We start from the raw sequence: 19736 nt of genomic DNA, 5'->3' as shown, positions 1-19736 counted from the left end.
TTTTAAAAAAAACCCTCCCAGCCAATCCTGAGGCTGGGATTTTCACGGGCTCTCCCTAGCTGTCCCTCTCTGGTTTCCCTGGCTGGCGTTTTTCCATTCTTTACCTCTATCAAGATGTCCCCATCTGGGACAGCTTCATTTTGCTCTGAGTACAGGGTCTTCGTTGGAACAGATTTCCCTTTCCCCTTTATCAAGATGTCCCTGTCTGGGACAGCTTAATTTTGCCCTGAGCACAGGGTCTCTGTTGGGACAAATTTCCTTTGCCCCAGTACTATGGCCCCGAAGGGAAAACACTAATTGTGATTGGTGATGCATAGGGGGTGCACGCGGGTGCATGCGCACCCCCTGACAGAAGCGCCGCTGACGCTGCTCACGGCTCCTGCAGGCAATCGCCGTTCACCACTCCCCACTCCCCTGCTGCCGACACTGCCGGCAGCATTTGCGGGTGGTTGCTGATCATTGATGCCTGCCACTGATGCTGCCGGTGGCATCTGTGGATGGTCACTGACCACTGGTTAGCACTCACCATCCCCTCCACCCCGCCACTGACACCGCCACGGCTTCCTATGGGAGTTCCCCGCTCACCACCGCCACACTCCTGCCATTGCCACCGCCACTGCTGTTGCCGCCTGCAGGTGGTCGCCATGCCCTCCCAGCCTCCAGGGGCACGTGTCATTCATGCTAACTGTGGTGCACCCTCTGGTCAGGTAAGAACCCTTCAACAGCTGTTAAACAAGCAACATAAAAAAAATATGGTTGGCAAAAACTAGTTGGCAGTTTTAGTATATGGCAAAATGGATCTTGTGGGAGTTCTGGTGGTACTAGATCATAGTTATGCTAAGCTACAGTAAACTATAGTGCCAAAAAGCAGTATGGAAGAAAGGAGCATCCTGACTGTCGGATGACCCAAAAAGAAAGAAAAAAAAATACACTAATGAGCAAAAAGACCCTGAAGGGAGTATAAAAACAGCAGCTAAAAATTCAAGGACAAATGTAAGAAGTAAGAACTCAATAATGGGACAGAGATAAGAAGAACCAAAATGCAGGTTTGTAAACTTGGCAAATGAAACAATTAGAGATGAACAACTCAACAAACAGAGAAGTAAGAATTGGCATGAGATTGTAGGGAGACACACTCAAGTATAAATACAGGGGTTGGGAGACCTATCCCTCATAGAGAGTTAGGGAAGTCTGAATAACATATGGTGTCTCTACCTCTCAAGGACCAAGCTTCCCTAAATTAGCCTGGGTGCATCTATATGTGCCCACATGGCACAACTGTTACTGCATGGTTATTAAGTACTTCCTTTAATAACAATCAGAAGAAATTTTGTACAGTCTAACGACAATACATTTTTCTGAGCTGTTGCCACTGAACACGTATCCAAGTTGTGTTTTCTGTGTCCCTTTTGGAATCTGGAAGGCAGCCTGCGAGCATCAGCCCTCTAGAACACAGACTCCAGCAGCCTGTATATCAAAAGGGACAGCAACGAGATACCACCTGAGAAAACACCCCACATGCGGCAGAACAACAGATCTTGCTGTGGTTCCATGTTTTGTAGCTAAAAAATTTAACTTTCTAAGTCTCTTAGTCAACTTCTTCAAACTCATATGGTCCAAAAATGCCTATATTGAAAACAAGTGAGGCAGAAAGAACACAGAAGCCAGCTCAAAGGAAATGAACTAACTAGCTGAAAGATAATGTCAAGTTTCTTATTTGTTTTCTGCTATCCTTCTTATTATCCAAGTCAGTTATCCTGGACATCAATCCCTAAGGGTTATAACCCATTGCAGTCTACCCATCATACCCTGGAAAACAAGTGCTCTTCCATTTCTGTATATCCATCACTGCCAGAAGACAAGTCAATATACTTTCTAAGTGATCACCAAAAAGTGTTAGGTCACAGGTCCAAACTTCTTTGACAAATGTCTATATCCCTCTTTGGTCCTGGTTATGACTATAAACAGCATTGTACTGGAGGGCTTGGTGGCAACATAATGGGACTACTTGTGGCAGGACAGCTCCTATGAAATATCACAATCATAGGCAACTGGTAAGGGGTGCATGGGGGTGCAAGTGCCCCCCCCCCGAAGGGGCCGGTGCACCCCCAACAGCCAAAATTGATGCTGTCGGTAGGGCTGGTGCCCCCCCCGACAGGGCTGCCACTGTCGGCGGGTTCTGTGGGTGCCCCCCCAGATTCAGGAGGCACCAGTCACTCATGACCACAATATTGCAACCTCCGGAGTAAGGCAAGTATAAGGTGCCTCAAAACCCTAGCACCCACTGCCTTGTTGGTACTCCTTGCTTGGAGAAAGGCTAAGGGATATTGCCCTGACAGAAGTATAACCTTGCTGAGGTATTAGGCAGTCAGCAGCAGTTCCAATTTGTTGTCCTCTGGCAGAAGCCACAACCACCGAGGCTCTGAGGGTGCCTGTACATGTTTGGGACACCTGCTCCAACGTGTTCTAATTAGAAAGCACTGGAGCGGGCTGGTTTAATTGAGTCTGCTGGAGAGTTTTAATTAGAACACTCCAGCAGCCTTCCCATCACGTGTATTCAGCATCCCTGCATTTCAAAGGGTGTCTTTCAAAGTGCCTCTCCTTACAGCCACCCCACACCTCATAATACTTTTGGGTTCATTGTCAGGCCTCCTAGGTCCTGGCCTTCCCCTTCATCCCAATCACTCTCTGCTGGGCTCCTCCCTTTCTTCAGATCTATTCATAGCCTCTATTTAGCTTTCACTAGCCCTGGTCTGTGTTCAGGCCTCTTCCATCCTCATCTTTGGATGAAGCTTGCAGAGATGGTAGCCTCTGCTGTGAGCATGAAGTCTACCAAATTTTAGAAGATCAGTGCAGGGGCTTGGGGGGAACAGCACCCCAAATTCTTGAAACCCATGCTCATGTCATGGCTGTGTATTACACTACAGGGGGGTTAAAATGGCAGGTTTGGTAGCCTCTGGTGAGGCCGCAGAGCCTGCCAAGTTTCAAGAAGATCGGTGCAGGGGCTTGGGAGAAACGGCACCTCAAATTCTTGAAAGCCAAACTCATGTCACGGCTGTGTGTTACAACACAGGGGGGTCAAAACTGCAGGGCTGGTAGCTCTTACTGAGGCCACAAAGCCTGCCAAGTTTCAAGAAGATCAGTGCAGGGGTTTGGGGGAACTGCCCCTCAAGCTGCGGACAAGCAAAACTCATGACGGGTGACACTGTGCGTGTTAAGGCACAGCAGGGTGAAGGCTGCAGGGATGGTGGGCCCTGCTGAGGCCATGACGCCTGCCAGCTGTCGAGGAGATCGGTGCAGGGGTTCTGGGGCCCTGCACCCCTAGCTGCTGACAGACAAAACTCGTGCCATGGGTGCTTGTGGGGCAGTTGATTGTATTGATTCTTTCCTCTCCTTAGTCTGGTTTTGTAGGTGCTAATTGATGGCAATTAAGTGGCTACATTAGCTAGGTCCTGTGTATTGAGCTGGTCCCTGAGTGAATCATGATTTATTGGTAACTGGTAACACAGTAGCTTAGCAGCCAGGCCTACAGTAGTGTCTCCCATGCCCCAAGAATTTGGGGTGCAGTTCCCCCCAAACCCCTGCACTGATCTTCTTGAAACTTGGCAGGCTTTGTGGCCTCAGTAAAAGCTACCACCCCTGCAGTTTTCACCCCCTTATGTAATGCCTAGATGTGACATGAGTTTTGCTTTCAAGAATTTGGGGTACAATTACCCCCAAATGCCTGCACCAATCTTCTTAAAGCTTGGCAGGCTTCATGCGCTCTGCAGAGTCTACCACCCGTGAACATTTCATGCAAATCAGACAAAAAACAACAAAGTTATAGATATTTTATTGTTTTCCCATTATACCCTATGGCTGGATCTCCGAGGTGGCTCCGAAGCTCTTCGGGAGCTCTGAACCACTTCAGGAAGCCTAACAAGGCCAGTGCTTCAACCCAAATATGCTGCTTCGGACCCCGAAGCATCTGAAGCTTCTCCAGATCTGAAGCTGTGTCCAAAGCCTCACACAGCCCTACCAGAGGTCCCAAGTGGCTTTGGTGTGGGGTCATAGCCCAGGAGGGGCCAAAGGTCAAGGATGGGCCAAAGCTAGAGACTGTTGGGGTCAGGGACCCTGGAGATCTCAACTGGCCTAGGAGTGGGGCCAGGGTCTGGGGAGAGGGATCACAGGCCAGGACAGCCACAGTCAAAGACCGACAGGGTCAGGGACTCACAGCTCAGAGAAGGTTGGAGTCTGGGCCAGGAGGCCCAATGCCTCAGAAGAAGCAGGATCAGGGTCAGGGACCCAGGTATCTGGGCCACACCTGGGAGTAGCCAAGATAGGTGAAGTGCCCATGTATGGGTAGAAAGTGAATGGTGACATCTGCAAGGCATGGGTGTGGGTATTAGGGAGGATGGAACCCATAAGACTGGCTTTTAAGGTAATAAGTAATGAGGCCTAAGCTCAGGAATGGATGAAATCTTGCTCAGGAATCCCAAGGGCAGCCTCCGTTTTCTAAGTACTTATTTCCATCAAGGTGTGGCAGGAAAGCAGAAAGGGGAGAGTACTTAAAGGACCAAGGACATAACAGGAGCAGGTTGACTACCAAGGGGCATCATGGCCACCCCTGGGGTCCATGTTTGTTATAAGGACCTATTACAACAAGCTAGTCACAGTATCATCAGAAAATGCCATCTCTAGTGAATCTCCTCATCTGTTCAGCTTCCCTTTGTTTTGGTCAGAGGCAGTTTCTAAATAAATGGTATCCTTTGCCTAGTCCTTTGAAAAATGGTCTATCATTATGTAACAGCTGCAAAAGCTTGCTTGGCTGCATGCTGAGTGGGTGTGCTGTGCCTAAGAACTTTGCAAAAAAGGTGGCAAAAAAATTGCAGACGGTGCAATAACTTTTCCAAATGGAGGGTATATTGTACACAATGCATGTTTTTTACTGGAGGATTTGAACTGTAGCCAGAGCCCCCCCATTAAAAAACCCTGGGCTCTGATGGTCTACTATGAAGCCATAAAAGCTGAGCGAGGTAAAAGCAGCTGGAGAGAGAAGCTGTAGGAGAGCTACACCAGCCTAGAAAGAGGGGCAGAGACTCAGCCCCTCCTTCCCCACCCCAGGCAGAGGGAAGGGAGCTGAGGCTTGCTGGGGAGCAGACTTCAGGGCAGTGGAGAGCCTGAGTCACCCCAGGAGAAGCTGATTCCCCATCCAGGTTGGAGCTGTGCAATCAGGGACACAGGTACCCAGGGAAAGAGTGGGGAGGGGTTGGTAAACTAGCTGGGAGAAGCTGCCTGGTCAGGAATCTGCAGAGGGACGTTCTCTGTTTGGGCTGGAAAGGCTTGTATTGCAGGGACAGAGGCTGGCAGAGGGAATCCCCTGTCTGCATGTGGAGGTGCTGGGGAACAGAGAGAGTCCAGAGAGGGAGCGGGCTGTTAGAATCCCAAATCTGCCTGGGTGTGTGATGAGGGGACACTTAACCCCTGGTGTTTGCAGGAGGTGTATCTTTCAGAAGGAAAATAAAGAAAAGAAGCCTATTACCTTCAGTGGCTGATCGCAGACTTTTTTTTGCTGAGTTACCAAGAAAGATCAAAGAGTCCACCTTCCCTGAAGCAGCAGAAGCCTCACCTCTGCCACCTAGTGGTGGATCATAGTTAAAGCTGTATTGCCATTCCTTGTTATGGGAAGGGGAGGGTGATCAAGGGGCAATCAACCTGGGAAACTGTTTTAAAGTGTTATAACCAGGTGAATGTAATCACTGAGGTTGTTTGATGCAAGTGGGACCACCCAGAGTGGTGGAACTATTCATCTGTTGTTGCAGTTGTAAATTATACTCAAATTGTTGGTTTTATTATTAACTATTGAGATAGATATAGATATATATAGTCAATATATATATATTTCTTCTCTTGATTTAATCATTTATTGTCTATATATAGTTGTGTATAATAAAGAAACCCATTTGTTTATTGGACTTAAAATAAATTCTTGGGCAGTGAGGGTGACGGACTACGGCGGTTCCCAGGGCTACTGGCACCCTGAGGTTCCAGAAATGGCATATTGCCTGGCCTAGCGTGCCGGTGAGGGTTACAGTTATAACCTGTGACTCTATGTTTCTTCATTCCCAGCCCTGAAACATAACAAAACCCTCATTTGGATGGAGAAGTTAAAATCCAACATTCTTACCTAAGAAGCCATGTTCATCAGTTCCTATTATGATGTTAGCATGACTTGTGCCAATCCCATCATCAGCACCTAACTACAGATCACCTTTGGCAAAAGTGTAACGAACTCTTTTAGCGCCTGGCATGGGCGGAGGGGGGGGGGGGGACTTATACTGACCTCTGGAGAGTGGGGAGAGGGGATGAAAAGAGGAGGAGCAACATCTTACCTTCTCTGGTCCTCTGTACTTGGGTGGCAGCTGCTACTGCTGAGCCCATACTGCACCCTGAGCCCATACTGCTACAGCAGCAACTACAGCAGCTCACAAACTCCTTTGCAGCAGCTAAGGGACAGGATCATTGTGTTCAGGATCAGGTTCACTTCCCCCCCTGCCCAAGATGCACCTCTTGTAGCAAGCCTCCTCAGGGCCAGGGCACCATTCCACTCACCTTGCTTCTCCCCTACTTTTTTTTAGATGTACTACCTGACATGAGGCTGCATCTGCCCAGCTCCTATATCTGGGTGGTAGTGGGTTGTGCCTGGCATGGCAAAGACTCCTTAGGGGTAGGGACCACACTATGTCCCTTCTAAGTTGGTGCCTAGGGCTGGTGCCCCATTTGCCACCCACCCCACACCCCTGTTATACAAGTGACCATTGGTGTTACCCATTTGTCATGGAGCAGGGACGAAGTTCTGTAGAACTCATAGGTGGTTATGACAGTCTCCTTTAAAAAGCAGTGTCCAAAGCAGAGCCACCACAGACTGTGGCCCAGCCCTCTCCTGCATAGGGAACATCATCTCCAGCTGCTCCCACATACATCCCAATTTCCTCCATAGATCTCATTATTACCAGGCTCTCCAGATAGGCAGCCCTTTGCATGGTGCCCTGGAAAATAACGTTCTCTTCTAGCTCACTGAGAACACGTGTCTTTTCCTCTTATCACTGTGCTGCTCAGATTGTTTCCAAAAATGCTGTTCACAAACTGAAGTACCTCAAGTACAAGGGCACAGAAAGCACTTCAAAGGTGTCCTCAAGGCCAACTTGAAAAATGCAACATCAACATTAACTCGTGGGAAACTTTCACTGAGGACCACTCCAAATGGGGGAAGAGTCTTCTGCAAAGATCTCAGTACTTTAAAACCTCATGACAACAACAGGAGATGGTAAAGTGGAAGTGGCAGAAACAGCGTGTCACGCACCAAATCACCACCCCAGACAGAAACATGTGCCCAACTTGCAGCAATCTGTTGATTCCCGATCAGCCTTGTCAGCCATCTTTGGACCCAAAGATAAGACAATCTATGGAAATTGATTGTCCTCAACTGCAAGGGATTGATGCAGAGGAGAAAAAGACTCCTGGGAAGAAGCTCAGTCACAAATTTCCCTCTGGCAGTTTTTCAGATCTAATATTCTTAGACTCAGCACATAAGAAATTAAGTGTTTTTGTCTTCTGCAAAATGATCAAGTGTGCATATTGTTCTTTATATGTTTTTTAATAATATAAGTATTTCAGTTATCCTGTCCACCCAGAAGCCACCACTGTTCCCTGGATCAGTGTAATTATCTTTCTCATTCACCCATATTTCACCAAAGCTGCAGAACCAATTATTTGTGTGGAAACATTGAAAATTTTTATCTGTGTTTCTACACTGCATACAAAGTTTAAGCTTGATTTGGAATACCATTATCTATTGCACAGACAGAAGGTCCATTTTATGGGTAGTGACCCATCTTCTGTGTGAATCCATACATGCTGGATTCACACAGTCCTGTCAAACCTGTTCCAGTCCTTTGAACAGGTGTCACATTTTCCTAGACTAAGATCCGAGGGATTGTACTCAGAGGATCTGATATCTCAGGAGTCAGATAAAAGTCAGGGACTGAATTTCTCTTTTAAAATAAAAAAATCAGATAAATTTGTCTTTGGCATAATAATCAGTGATCACTTCTCACAGTCAGTTACATATGCATCACTCCCATTCCTTTCAAGTAACATATCTTCAACAATAAAAATCTTTGGCTTGCTGTTGCCTATAATGAAATCTGGGGAGAGCTATCCAGCCCTTGTCATTATGTAGCCCTTCTCTGGAAAAACAACAGTATTAAGTATTATATTTTTAGACCATTTTAGGGGAGAGTGCCTGCTCAACTGAGCCACTCTTTTTGCCACTGAAATCCCGTAAGTGAGAGACAGTTTCTGGCACTGCAGATGAGTATGACACCTGAAAAAAAACCAAATAGCTGGTTTTCAAAATTAGTACGCTGCCATTCCTACCCCCTCTTCCAGTTGTCAGTTGTCACACAAGTTAAAGAGAAGAACCAGAGAAGGATCAATAAGTTATATTGTCACATATTCATATTCAATTACTATTTTGATCAGGTCTTTCTCTCTCCCCATCAACAGCAAAAATATTTTGTAGTCACAAGGACATTTTTTTCCATAACATGCACATTTTTCCCATTATATCCAGCTAGGAAATTGCACCTTTTTTCCCATTGAAGAACATTACTCAGGTTGTTTTTCAATACTATGTCACTCTGATCATTTTCCCTGACAGCAATAATGGTTTACCAGGGTGAGGATTGATGTCTACACATATCTGAGTGAATTGGCTGGAATAATAAGGGCTATAGCCTCTACAACGATCTTTCCATCTAACTGTGTTTTGCCAGTATAGGATAAGACTTTATCACAACTTTTGAAGTTCATATGTTGAAACAAGAAACCGTTTTAACCCATATATGATTGTTATAAGACAACTTCAGATCATTTGCCATTTTCCTTGCTGATATCTGAGTTAATATTTATCATTTGATCTTTTACCATGTCTTCCATCTGGTTATAGATTGGAGCATGTCCACCATCCTCAGGAATATAATAAATGTCATTGTCTGTATCCACCATGAATTAAATTTTTTGGTGGTCCCAGAAAGAACAGGCCATTTCTGCCATTCTTATAAAGCTTGTGAAAATATTTGCCTAAGCAAAAAGGAAGCCCTGAAACTTTGGTTTGCCTGGCATATAAATAACTGGATTGAAAATTGCCCTTGAAGGTGCTATGCAGTGGGCTGTTTTCTAGTTTCACAGACTCTATCACATATTTTGTTCTCAATGTTGTTTTCTTTTGTAACCCTAGAAAGGTCACTGATTTTGGTTTAATTATGATTTTTTTGCCAAATCCCCAAATAATATTGTTATGTTCACATAAGCACCTAAAAGAATCTCTTCAATCATATTTAAAACTAACAGGATTGCGAAAAGTTATTTCAAATGATTTTGATCAGTCAGTTCAACAAATAAGTTGCTCCCATTATATGGCTCTTTCCTTTGGGAGAAGTCAGCTATTTCAACATATCCTTTTTTCTGCTAAATTTTCATGGATCTTAAAATAATTCCCAGGGGACTACAACTCCTTTCTAGTTACATACTCTTCTACGTCCTTTCTCGACTCATGCAGCTAAGGATTAGGATGAAAAATGTTAAAATGGCTTAACATCTCCAAGTATCCCTAAGGCCACATGGCATTGTTTTGAGTACAGATCCTAAATACTGTCCTTTACATATGCATGTGTAGATAGGGAAACTAGTTCATAATCCAAGTGGTCAGTACTTAAATCTTGGCCAATTCTTGATCAGTATTCAAAACTATTGTTAGTAGGATTGTTTCACGTGTGCCAGTTTTGATGTTTTTTTAAGAACTGCATATAGCGTGCACACATACTGAAGCCTGTTGACAGCCATGGGACTTTTCCTGTTACTCCTGCTACCTGCGTTATAAGTTTATAAATCTGATTGCCTCAGCATTGTTGAGAACCTGAATCAGCTTAGTGACAGCCTATTCAAAGCTGGTCACAATCAATCATGCAGTAGCTACACTGGCACCTTCCTCCTCCCTTAATCTGTGAAGTCTGCACTACAATAAACCCATCTTCCAAGTCTTGCCTCTATGTAAGCATCTGATTGACTTCTTGAAAACTGATTAAATTCCTACAAATAGTCAGTCCTTTATTAATTGTGTAAATGGCAATATCAGTATCTTTAAGAATGACCCAGCTTCTCAGATGTGAATATATCCAGGAGTTTTCTGAAGGTCTGTTTTTCTCAGTAATTTTAATTTAGTGCTGCTATTACATTTTCTAATAGACTCAAATTTGATAGCTTCAGTGACATTGTACAATAGGGCTTTGCAAAGCTTCGGGTGCTGATTCAATTTGGAGGTGATTCAGCCCGATTTGGTGGCCGAATCTCAGAATCCGAATCGAATCAGGAGACCAATTAAAAGGTCCAAATGGATTTGAAGCTCTCTGAATAGATTCGGAGAGCTTCAGCGGTCCCTGCTTGCTGCAGCAGGGAGCTGGACCACGACTGCATGCTGGTAAATAGGGGGAGGGGGAGGGGGAGCTGGAGGAGAGGGGAGGGGACCATGGACCTACCAAGCCCCATCCCTTGCTGACTCCCTCAACCCCCCAGAGCGCCCCCGCCCACTCTCCTCCCCCCCACCCATGGCTGCCCTGCCCGCTGCAGCTCCCAGCACTTTAAAAAAACCCTGAAAAGCCCCGACTCACCAGCTGCTACAGTGACCTTGGGGCTTCTGGGGACTTGTGGCAGAGCCACCCATGCAGTGCAGTGCAGGGCAGTTGGGGGGGGGGCAGCAGGGATTGCCCCCTGCTTGGCAGCAGCTGGTAAGGCAGGGCTTTTTTTTTTTAAAGGGCCAGGAGCTGGGGCTGGGTGGGGCAGCCATGGGGGCCAGGCTGGGAGACTAGGTGGGGGGTGGGAGGCTTGTGTCAGGGCCCCCCACATGGCATGGGGAAGCAGGGATCACCCCCCCCACACACACACACACACCTGGCAGCAGCTGGGGAGTGCAGCCTTTTTTTTAAAGAGCCAGGAGCTGGGAGAGCAGGCGGGGCAGCCACTGAGAGCGGGCGGGGGCCGGGGCCAATTTTGCGATTCTGCCAATTCAGCTGCGGCAGAATCTCTGAATCAGATTTGGCCAAATCGATTCGGAACAGTGATTCAAATCACCGAATCGTATCACTGTCCCCTGAATTGACCGAATCCGAATCCAAAGCAAATACTAGTCGCTTCACGCAGGCCTACCGCATAACTGTTTTGCCAGGATGAATAGAGGATAGTTGCACTCTTCACAAGAATGAAAGTATCTGCATGACTACTGACACAATGTTTTTTTTCGATTGGCCCTTGGCCAATAGAGACAGGCAGGAATCCAGGAAAATTCTAGTGACAAAAATGGTGGTTTATGCAAAGTCTGTACCTCCATGCAACACGCTTGGGGAAGTTTGCAACATGCCGGGGTCCCAGGGGTGGCCATGATGCTCTGCTCTCCTCTGATGTGCAATTGTCCTCTCCTCACTGTTTGTGTATAGGTGCCCAGTGTGTCCCATAGGTAGGTGTCCACTGCTCGCCTCCCCTTTGCCCTACCTTTTCTGTCCCCAGCATGTTTCTTTTACCCCTTGGCCACCCAAAATTAGTGCATATTCTTTATTTTGGTTCTGCAGTGTATTAGTCCCTCACCTGTGACATGGGGATAGTGCCTTCTCATCTCACCAGGAGTAGTGAAAATAAATCCATATTTGTAAAGCACTTTCAGATGCTGGTGATATATTTACTAGAAAATATCACAAAGAAATTTGTCATTCTTTCTCCTGGTCTACATAGACAGGCCTGACTACAATAAAATATATGTATTCAAAATTACATTTGTGGAAGAGAAATCAACAAGATACAGCCTTAAGCACCTTCTTTCATTAATATAACCTTACCCTTCTATCTTCCTTGATTATCATCAGACCCAGGAGCAAATCTAGGATTTTGAAATGGGGAGTGTAATGGAGATCTCATTGCATGTATGCTACACAATCAAAGCAGGGGTGTGATTGCACCACTGTATACCCCACCCCTCCAGATCCATCCCAATTTTACTCTGTTGTACTAGTGTATACACACTTAATATTCATACCAATATTTCTGTACAGATTGATTCCTATAGAAATTATACTTTTCCAGCTCTCTGTCCACCCTTGTACCCTTCTAATTTTTAGCTATGTTTATCTATCCCTCCACATTATCACTCGTGGTATAGCTTGAAAATATGGCATATTTCAAAATATAAATGCTTATTCTCTTAGAGCCAGAACAGTGCATACTTAAAACTCAACTGCTGTACACAAGAGACATTACAGTCATATCTCAAGGGTATTCTTGCCAGAGTATTTGCACAGTGATGTTTCAGTCTCCCATTGTTCAGGTGATAACTATTATGGGTAATTTTGGTATTTGCTTCATAATGTTTCCATATGCTCCATGTTTAATTTTCTTATCCTTCATTTTAATGAGTTCAAAGGGGCAGCATCTGCTCCCTGCTGCTGCTCACCCCCAGCTGTCTCTTGTGCTTGCAGGGCCTGTGGTGAAACGTCTCTACTGTGTGGCTCTCAGTCCCTGACCTCAGCACTGCTGGCAGCTGTCTAGAGCCAGCCACCCAGGGACAGCTGCGTGGGGACCCGGAGAGCTGGTGTGCAATGACCATGTCATTGTCCTCTTTCCCATTGAGCCCCAGCCCCACCCACGTGTCCCCACCCATGCCAACGACCCCCCGGGAGGAGGCATGCGACCTCATGGTGCTCTGGGGCTGTGCTGATGTGCAGAGGCAGTTCACATGGCGTGGACACTTGAACGCTCATGTTAATGAGGCCCTGTTAGGTGGGATGCAGGAGCGAGGGCACTCTCAGTTGGTGTGGCAGTTCTGCATAAAGTTCAAGGTCTTGCGGGCGCAGTGGATGGCCATGACCGACTTCAGTCATCAGTCCAGTTTTGCTCAAAAGTCCATGCCCTTTATGTAGGAACTGACCTGCATTTTGGCACCCCAGGAGCCAGGCTGCACCCCTGTGAAGGCCACCAGTAGGGATGGCCTGCCTGAGTCACTGCCCTGCCCTGATGCCTCCAGTGATACATCACCAGAGGAGGGGACCTTGGGCCTTCAACACCCCACCCCACCCTCCTCCCCACCTGCTGCAGCCACTGGCAGCTCAGGGAGCCCTGCCAAGAAGCTGCCTTGCTTTTGGCACAGCCCTAGACCTGGCAAGAGAACTGCCAGCTATGCCAGCACCAGCCATCAGCAGCACCATCTCCTCCCCAGGAGCTACCCCTGGCCTGCTGCTGGCCTGCTGTGCACTGCAGGCCATGGACACCAGGTGCAGCCTGACACCATTGCTGCTGGAGAGTCCTGTGCAGAGCCACCGAACTCACCAGCCCCAGGCAAGTTCCACCATGGTAAGTCCCACAATTTATTGAGCAGCCCGTGTACCCACAGCTGGGTGGACATGGGCCTCTCAGACACTGAGGAAGATGTCAACGTCAGCAGTGATTTCCTCCTTGGCAGCAGGGAGCAGGGATGTGTAGTGCTGTGACAGGTAGCTCTCCAGGGAGTGGCAGAAGTTGCGGGGCAGCCAGGGCTTGCCCCCGGGCTCTCATAGTTCAGGGTTGAGAACCAGGAATGCAGGTGTGCCTGGGACACCAGAAGGATCAACAGCATCAGGGCATAGTGGCTGGGGCACCCCTTGCCTTGCACAAACAGTTCATTGTGCACTGCCTGGGGCGTGTGCAGCAGGGTTACACTAAGGGTGCAGCAGTGGTGTGGCAGGAGGCTGACTGGGGCCCCTCCCTGGAGAGGCCCCCTTTGGGGAGGGCAGGGGTGCAGCCAGCCCATCACCCTAGTTGTCTGGGAACCCCACATACCTCGAGCCTGGGTGTCATGGGCTGGGCAGCAGCAGCACAGCAGAGCGGTTGGTTTGCAGGGAGAGAGGTGGGTGAGCAGAGTATGAAGCCACAGTAGCATGTGCTGCTAGCAGCCTGGTTTGTCCTGTCCTGGGAAGGGGGTGGGGGAGACAGGCTGCTGGCCCCAGGGGAGCGAGGAGGGATGTAGAGCTCAGCTGGCATCTGCCAGGGCCCAGGCCTACCTAGCTGACTTACCATGGTCCCTGGTCACCCATGCATGGCTGAACCTCAATATGAGGCTGGACAGTGCACGACCAGTGCAGGGGCAGCATGCCTTATCTCTCAAATGTTGCAAATTCTCACAAAAGGCTTCTGGGGTCACTGCCACCCAGTGCTGGAGCGTTCTGGATGCACTGGATACATCAGTGGTGCAACAGGGATCAGACCCTGCTGCTCTAGTGGCTGGTGACAGTGGTGAAGGAGCAGGAGGTGTGGAAACAGGCATGGGAGGCATGGGAGCAGGCCTGGTGGGCAGAGAACATTGCCCAGGTGGAGCTGCAGGACTGGGAGCAGCGAGACCACTGGGCCCACTTGATGACTCTGGAGCAGGAGCACCTGGAGCAGCTCCAGCCACAGGGGGATGCTGACCACCAGGCTATGGAGACCCTCCTGGTCCTGGCAGCTGCTTACATGTCCCTCGCTATGTGTCCCCTGCCTATGGCCCCACAGGGCCCCTGGGTCCTGCCTGCTGCCCCCCAGCAGGCCCCTGCCTGGCTCTAGAAAGAGGCTGTAGGGTGCCTCCTGCCTGCCAGACCCTATGGCCCAGCCCCCGCCCTGGACTTACTGAAGCTCACCTTGGCCCAGCCTGCCACTCTCCCCTGTAGCATGTGGCTGAAGACCCAGCCCCGTATGAGGCTTCTACCTGCTGGCTTTGGCATGTCCCCTGGACCTGTGGGGGAACAAACAGGGGCTGGGGCACTGGGCATTTGTTTGGGGCTCTGCCCCTTAGTCCCCACCCCCCCACCAGTCCCCCTACTCTAGCCTTGGACAGCCAAAATATTGTAAATAGTTTTCAATATGTTTATAGTTTGCCTAATATATATAGTTTGCCTCTTATAAGCGTGATTTTTATTGTTGGTGGGTGGGGAGGGTGGAGGAGGGGCACGGTTTGGTGAGGGAGGAGGATGGGGTTAGGGTTGCGAGGGCAATAACGTTTTTTTGTTTCACCCATGTGCATGTCCTGAGAGTGGTGCTGGGTGTGGGCAGGGGATTGGGGATGTTTGGGTGTCAGGGCAGGCAGGCTGGAGCAGGGAATGCAGGAGGAGGGGGTTGGGCAGGGCCTCCTGCAGGCAGTGCCTTAGCTCCTGCTGGGGGGTGCATGACTCTCTGGAGCCTGGCCAGGGGGCGCCTTCTGAGGCCAGCAGGGCCAGCACCATGACCAGCAGCAGCACAGGGTACTAGTTGTCCCTGGCAGTGGCTGGGCTGGAGTAGCAGGGCACTGGGCACCACTGGCAGGGGCAGGGGCAGCCCGGTGTGGGGAGGCAAGGTGGGCAGGGAGGGAGCTGCTGCATGCTTCCCCTGCACTGGACACGCAGCTCCTGGGCAGGGAAGGTGCTGGCTAAGGATCAGATCTTCCAAGATGCCTACCAGGTTCTGGCTCTGGCTTCAACATGGCTGCCAAATGATGGCAGCCATGTAGCCAGAGGCTTGAGGTCCCCCTGGTAGCCACAGGGGCACATGGCAGGACTGGAGGGACTTGGGAGTAACTTTAGTGCCAAGTGCACTAACTTTATCCCCAAGTCTTTGCATGTGTAGACATCTGCCAAAAATCGCTTAATGCACATTAGCTTAACGTGCATTAAATTTGGTCATGCGTATTTGCACTTGTAGACGGGCCCTTGGGGGACCAGTCAGACCCATACTATGGAATGCTTGGTGTCCTCATGTATGTCAACACATAGTACTTGATTTTACAGGCATATTTTGAAGGTATATTTTGCGGGTATATTTTTACAGGTAGATTTTGAACCATTCAAGGCAGATTTAAATTAATTTAGATAGGCTAGTGTGTCTGTCCACTTCAGGTTTAAAGCCATTTAAACTAGTGTAAGACCCTGCCAGAAATGCTGATAAAGATGCAATGAAGTCTGATGCACAATACATGCTTTGTGCCATACCGCATGTGCATGGCAGGAGGCATGATTGTGAGATAGTGCATCAGAACCTATCATGCCTTACTGCCAGAGCCGGGGGAGCCAGCATCAAGATCCCGGGCTCCCCCTCCATTAGCAAGTTCCTACAACTGGGAGCAGTCATGGGAAAACATGCTGCGCCTCTGCAGCTTGGAGCCTGTGTCAACTGACGGGGCTCCCTGACACAGGGGTGCACCTGGCTACATGTTTAAGTATTGGCATGATAAGAACCAACCACAAAGTTATTACATATTTTTTATGGAATAACTTTGTGGGTTATTCCTTGTTTTATAATGCCATTAATTACTTTAAAGTGTGGCTGGGTTGCAACTTAAAGCATGATTAACTGGTTAATCATGTTTTAAGTGTAACATGTGATAGGGGCCTAAGTGTTATGCATGTTCATACCCTCAGAAATGCCTGGACACCTAACCAATTGAGCTACTTTGGGGTTTGGGTTGAGATCTGCCACCATTCTGGATCACAATGGGCACATCTATATGTGCAGTTAATGCTATAAAGGCTTGCTATACGGTAAAATACTATGCAGTCAGCTGTTGCTGGGAGCATGTCTACACATGCTGCCTGGTATAGGGCTGCTCCAACACTGCTCTAGCTCCAGGCTCCCTCTTGCTAGTGTAGGAGCTGGCAGGGAGAACAGAGCCAGCTCCCATGCACACAGGGCCAGGAGAGCTGGGCCAGCTGCAGAGGCAGCTGTGTTCTGGCCCCGTACACATCAGAAGGGGTCCTGATGTGCATGGGGCCAGGAGATAGCTGCTGCTGCAGAGCTCTCCTGCTCCAAGCACATGGGGGAAAGCCCTGTGCCCAGAGAGGCTTCCCAGTGCATCCCAAGGCTGGTTGGGACCTGTCCCCATTCTGGGGCAGGTCTCAGTCAATTCTGGGCTATGCAGAGATTTCCCTGTCCAGCCAAGAGCTGGTTTGGACCTCCCCAGAAGTAGGAGGGTTCCTGGCCAGCCTCAGGCTGAATGGGGAAATCCCTGCACAGCCTAGACCTGGCTAAGCCCTGGCCCAGAAGTGGAATAGTTCCTGGCCTACCCTGAGCTGTGCAGGGAAATCCCCATGCAGCCCAGAGACAGTTCCCTGCCAGCCCCAGGCTGCACAGGGAAATTCCTGCACAGCCTGGAGCTGTATGGGACCTTCTCTAGAAGCAGGACAGTTCTCTACCAGCTCTGGGCTGGGTGGGGAAGTAGAGAGGTCCCAAGTCTCAGTGCTGCTCAGCTCCCAGCTCCTGTGGGGATCCAAGAACTAAGTAGTGCCAGGACCAGGGGAGTTCCCCATCCCCTGTGGCCCCTTAGTGTAGGGGCAGACCAGGAGGAAATTTGCTTCCAGTCAGTGTCTACACATATGCTATTGCGCAGTATCGACTGTGTAGTTAGTTTACTACTGCGCAGTGAATGTACGTACATGTAGACAGTGATTCTTTACTGCACAGTGGATTAGTCTACTGCACAGTAAAGTGTGTCGTGTAGACACATCCAATGAATTTGAGATGATAATTAGTGATGTAGGTGCACAAACTGAACTGCTACTGCATATACTCACAAGCCCAAAAGAGCTTTACAAACCAAAGCAGAGGGGATGAGGTAATGTAGGCACCTAATGAGTTTTGCGCCTGTTGTATCAAACATTCCTAAATCGAATTTTGGAATGTAGGTCATTAAATCTCATGTAAGGCCCATTTAGGAGCCTATAAGACCAATCTAAATTTTGTCCTAAGAATTTTCAGCCAAACAATAGCCCTGTTCAGCATTGTCCCTTCTGCATAGATGGGGGACAGAGGCCCTACACAATCGAAATAACTTCCAAAGGGTTTAAAGGCTAGCTGAGATGGGAATAGCACCTGGTCTTCTGAAGCTCAGCCTATTTCCCCATTCATTAGATCAACCTCCTTCTTTTGCTGCTTTAACTTAATTCTGGCAGACAGAAAGAGGAAAGATCCATGAAATCTCCAGAGAGGTGACAGACTTGAGGAAAATCTAGCCTGGAACACAGTGGCGGAGGTTTCTTGACAGGCACATAAGGATCCAAGAACCAATATGGGAGAAAGGGGTAAGACAAGGGGCAACCTTTTTCCCATTCAGACATAGGCAACACATAAGGGGCATGGGAGGGCATGGTGGGGGGTCATGTTCCCCCCACCCTGAAATTGGCCCTTGCTGGCCAGGGAGTGGGGAGCGCTGGCCAGTGCCCTGCCCTCTCCCCCCCCCCCCCAAAAGCACCAGTGGCACTTCTGGTTTTGCCAGCAGCACTTGCGGTTTGTCACCAGTGCTTCCAGGGTCAGCGATCAGGCCACACAGGGGCATCTGGCATCTACTTTATAAATTGTTGGAGGTGGCCTGAGACTCATTCACAAAAGTAGTGTTCTCACACACTCACTTCCCAATTAGGAATGAGCTACCTCAGCCAAGAATAGCAAGGAGAATTTAAATTTTGGCTGACATTATATAACTGAAAAAGAAAAAGTCTGGAGTGACAGGAGAGCTCCTCCTGAGCTGAGCAGTCCAGGGCTCTATCCTCAGCTCCGATATACCAGATTATTTTTTAACATCTCAGCACAACATTCATCTACACAATGCTCTTCTCCCCCACCTCCCTTTGGGAGCAATAGTCGCAAGTTCTGGGCACATGCAAGCAGCTCTGACTGTTGGGAATGCATTATACTCTCATCTTGGGATGATCAGCAGTGGCTGGAGATGGTCAGAATGAGTAGGGGAACATTCTTCCACATAGTCACTTTGCTGTTGCTGTATATTGAGTGACAGGAAACTGTCATGCATCAACCTATCACACCAGAAAAGAGGGTGGCCATGGCCATCATGAAACCGGCCACCCCAAACAGCCTCTGCTTCATTGGGAACCAGTTTGGCATGACTCCCTGCATGGCCAGGGTAGTGATATGTTAGATATCATTTTTGTTTTCTGTGATCGCATAGCATTGATCCCACTGGACATGGTTATCTAGTCAAGAACTGATTGAGACAGACTATGTTTGGGGCACCATTTGTGGGGTGAGCAGAGTGGGTTCTAAATAGGATTGCTCAGTTGTGGGTGCAGCTGCTGAACTCCTCTTACTGCCTCTGTCCTCGACCAAGATGACTGAAGCAAACTCCCACTGCCACTGCCATGACTAGGAACTTCCAGATCTCACAGTCCTGTCCACATCACCACTCACTGATTGCCATAGGATTTTCCTGTTGTGCAGAGGAGATGTATAATTCCCATAAGGAAGGTGCCTGTGCATGACTTCTTTTAACCTGAGGATGTTGTTGCACACCAACAAATGCGCGGTCCTTGACAGATAGGGATCTAAGTCAAATGGCATGGAATCCAAGATGATTAGAGACCCTTGATCAGCTGCATCCTTCATCTGCCTTCACAGCTGCTGAAAAGGGGATTATGCTTTTCTTCTGCCTGGTCCATTGTTGAGGTCTTCTTGGATCACTTTTAGTCAGGAACTTTCCCCTCAACCTTTCCATCATGGGTGACCCTACCAGAGGCATGAAGGTCCTGACGACATTGCTCTCAGGACCATTGGAACATGCAAGCCTCTCCACCACTATAAGGTGGTGATCCCAAGACAGGATTTGCTGCCTACCCTGCCAGAGTTTGGGAGTGCCATTGGAAAAATGAAGAATAACAAGGCAG

This window comes from Alligator mississippiensis, chromosome 6 (assembly GCF_030867095.1).
Source record: "Alligator mississippiensis isolate rAllMis1 chromosome 6, rAllMis1, whole genome shotgun sequence".
Classification (NCBI taxonomy): domain Eukaryota; kingdom Metazoa; phylum Chordata; order Crocodylia; family Alligatoridae; genus Alligator; species Alligator mississippiensis.
Note: the sequence above shows the minus strand (reverse complement) of the source record.